Raw genomic sequence first — 3,705 nt, 5'->3', positions numbered from 1 at the left:
CCAGGGCATGATCCTGGAGGCCTGGGATTGAGTCCCACGTTGGGCTCCCTGCATGGAGCCTGCTTCTCCCTCTGCCTGTATCTCTGCCTCTCTCTCTCTCTCTCTCGAATAAATAAATATTTAAAAAAAAAGAAAATTTTGAGAAATCTTAAAATTTTTTTGAATAATCGTCCCCAAAACAAGATAAAGACATCTTTGAATCAGAACCAGGAGATAAACTTGAAAAGCCATGGGTCTACTTGGCTTGGGGTCCAGAAACAGTACTGCCCCGTGATAGCACTAGGGGGCAGCATTTGCGCTGGTGTGTATGCAAATGTCTTCCTGGGGTACAGCTCCCTGGGCCAGAGGGCCTAGAGGGCTCCAGAGGAGGCGGGATCTGGAAGCAGAATTGTTAGTAAAATGAGCTATAAAACAGTGTGAAGAGGTTGATTTTATTTATTCGTGAGAGACACACAGAGAGAGGCAGAGACACAGGAAGAGGGAGAAGCAGGCCCCGTGCAGGGACCCTGATGTGAGAATCGATCCCGAGACTCCAGGATCACACCCTGAGCAGAAGGCAGGCACTCAACTGCTGAGCCACCTAGGCGTCCCTGTGAAGAAGAGGTTTAGAACACTACTCAGGACTGGGACTGGTATTGAGCTGCATGTCTGCTGGAGTCAACACTTGTCATGTGTGGCTGCTTGCTATTTTGACCAACCTCTCCCTACTGAATTCCCGCATATTGAGTCTTGCCTTTCCAAAGTAGAAGCCAGAAAATCTACATTCCAGGAATTCCTTGAAACCAGGCTCCAGGTGTAGGGCCTGGTCTCCACCAATCAGGCGAGTCCCCGTGAGGCCTGGACTCTGTAGTAAGCAAGATGCTGTGGACTGGATTGTGCGCCCCCAAAATTCATAGATCAATGATCGAAGCCCTCACCCCCAGTATGACTTGTCTGGAGATAGGGCCTCTGGGAGATAATTAAGGTCAAATAAGGTCATGAGGGTGGGACCCTGATCCAATAGGATAGGTATCCTTAACGGAAGAGGAAGAGACACCACGGCCTGGTGACTGGAGAAGAAGCCAAGTGAGGACACAGCGAGAAGGCAGTCATCTACAATCCAAGGGGAGAGATCGCAGGAGAATCCAGTGTTAACATCTCCATCATGGATGTCCAACCTCTGGAACTGTGAGAAATATCTTTCTGTTCTTTAAGCCTCCCAGTCTGTGGTGGTATTTTGTATGACCACCCAAGCTAAGAGGCAAGATGAGGCCATCCTGCATGCTGGCAGAAGCATCTGTTTCTTCGGGAGATGGCAGCGGTGAAGATTCTGATACCTAGCTCCGAATACATCAGGGAACAAATGGCAGGAGAGTTGTTGCTAGAATAGCACCTGTGATGTCACTGGGCTTTGTTCCTAATCGTGTGTTCCTAATCGGAGCTTGGAGTTCTAGCCTTACCAGAGACTTTTGAACTACCTTATATCCTTTAATAAATCCCTTTTCTCTTTATTTATTTATTTTTTCCTTTTCTCTTTAAACACCACTGTTATTTGCATCTTTGAGCCCCAGCCAATATAGTGATTTTCCATAGGGAACAGTATCAGAGAAAACCAAACTATAGTGACTTAAACATGAAAAGGTTGTGCCAGGGATGCCTGGGTGGCTCAGTGGCTGAGTGTCTGTCTTCGGCTCAGGGCATGACCCCGGGGTCCTGGGATCGAGTTCTGCATCGGGCTCCCTGCGAGGAGCCTGCTTTCTCTCTCTGTCTCTGCCTTTCTGTCATGAATAAATAAATAAAATCCTTAAAAAAAAGTTTTTGTCATGCACCAGGTGGACTTGAGGTGGGGAGTCCAGTATGGGTACAGTGGCTTATGAAGGCCCCTGCTCTGTTGTCCTTGTGGGTGGTCTTTGTCCTCATAGCTGTAAGTGCCCTCTGCATCCTCTATATTGAGGGTCAGGAAATTTCTTGTGAAGGAGCCAGAGAGTGGCTAGCAGGCCACAGGTTTCTGTCGCAGCTACCCCACTCTGCCAGCGTCACACAAAAGCAGCCACGGACACATGCAAACAAATGGGCATAGCTGTGTTCCACTAAAACTCGATTTACAAGAATAGATGCCAGGTGGAATTTGGCTGGCAGGCCGCAGTTTGCCTGAACCCTGTTCTACATCTACGTTCCAAGAGGAAGGAGGAAGAACAAGAGTCAGCACTCGGTGACGTCAACTAGACATCGGCTAGAGCTGTGTTAGGTGACTACCTCTTGCTGCAAAGGCAGTTGGAAGCCTGAGCATCTATTAGCATGTTCAGCCTTCAGAGCAGTGCTTCCCAAGCATCTCCTACTGTGTTATGCATGGAAAGTAACACTTGTGTAGTGTATAGGAATACTTGGTCAATGCTACTTATGGCCAGAGCACACAGACCAGGGTCCACAGGGGACCCAGGTCCCATCTGGCCACCTCAAAGGCTGGCAGGATCAATTTTTCAGTCACATGTGGAGCTCATTTGCAGATATTGGTTGGAATGCTCTGCTCTGGAGAGATCCAGAGTAATCCGGGCAAGGAGGAAGGTTGTAAAATTGAGCAGGTTCCCCGATGTGTGCGTGGGTTCAGGGGCTGTATCTTTAATAACCTTGCAAAATGGAACCCCTCAGCCATGGTGGGAAACTTGGCTTTCGTCAAATACCTATTTTAATTTTGATCATAAGTATTTTCATAAGCAGAACCATCTGTAAGTGTTTGGTAATATGGTGTGATGTGCTTCCTGTGGTGCCTACCAGGAGGCAGGAGGTGACACTTCAAGCTATAGTTGATTCTCTAGAAACAAGGACATCTTTGTGCACCCTGTGAGTGACAAGACTCCCTGGTACTGCTTTCAAACCATAGAGCTCCGTATTTTTGGATGAGTGTGGATACTTTAGAAATAATTCCAAGCCAAACCACAAAGCTCCTTATTTTTGGGTCAGTGTGGATCTTTTAAAAACAATTCTAGGGCAGCCCCGGTGGCGCAGCGGTTTAGCACCGCCTGCAGCCTGAGATGTGATCCTGGAGACACGCGTTGGGCCCCCTGCGTGGAGCCTGCTTCTCTCTCTGCCCATGCCTCACTCTCTCTCTCTCTCTCTCTCTCTGAATAAATAAATACAAATATTTAAAAAAAATTCCAGGGCACCTGGGTGGCTCAGTGGTTAAGCATCTGCCTTTGGCTCAGGTCGTGATCCCGGGGTCCTGGGATTGAGTCCCACATCGGGCTCCCTGCATAGAACCTGCTTCTCCCTCTGCCTATGTCTCTGCCTCTCTCTCAGTGTCTCTCATGAATAAATAAATAAAATCTTTAAAAAATAATAATAATTCCAAACCTTAAAAGTCTTCCCTTTGCCCAGGTCCACCTCCTTGGTAGGTCCTCTTTGCTGTTTGGTACTCAAGTCCCTTGTTCTATTTCCACTTTGGGCTTCCTCCTTGTACTGAGACACAGCACAGTGTGGGAGCAGGTGCTTCCAGAGCCGCCTGTGCCATAGCTCAAAGTCTATTTCCTGATACACCCGTGAGGCATTCTGCGTGCCTCGCCCGTGTTTGCATTTGGCTGCAAATATTAGAAGTCTTTGTCTGATTGTACTAAAGCCAGAAGGATTTATATTTTGTTTATTAACCAAGAAGCCAGGCAGTGAGCCGCATAAGGACTAGGATGACACCTTCACAATGTCATCAAAGATCATATTCTTTTCTGTCATCCT

General features: G+C 47.6%; 1 long non-coding RNA gene across 1 annotated transcript; it reads right to left on the bottom strand.

Annotated features, from left to right (window-relative positions):
• Positions 1-417: 417 nt before the first annotated feature.
• Positions 418-3,484, bottom strand: LOC144295793 (uncharacterized). The gene is made up of 2 exons (XR_013362884.1): positions 3,331-3,484; positions 418-1,757 (listed from the first exon to the last, which is right to left on the bottom strand). It is a non-coding gene; the product is annotated as an uncharacterized LOC144295793 (long non-coding RNA).
• Between the last annotated feature and the right edge of the window lie 221 nt (positions 3,485-3,705).

This window comes from Canis aureus, chromosome 24 (assembly GCF_053574225.1).
Source record: "Canis aureus isolate CA01 chromosome 24, VMU_Caureus_v.1.0, whole genome shotgun sequence".
NCBI classification, from domain to species: Eukaryota; Metazoa; Chordata; class Mammalia; order Carnivora; family Canidae; genus Canis; species Canis aureus.
Note: the sequence above shows the minus strand (reverse complement) of the source record. Positions and strands in the feature narration are given on the sequence as shown.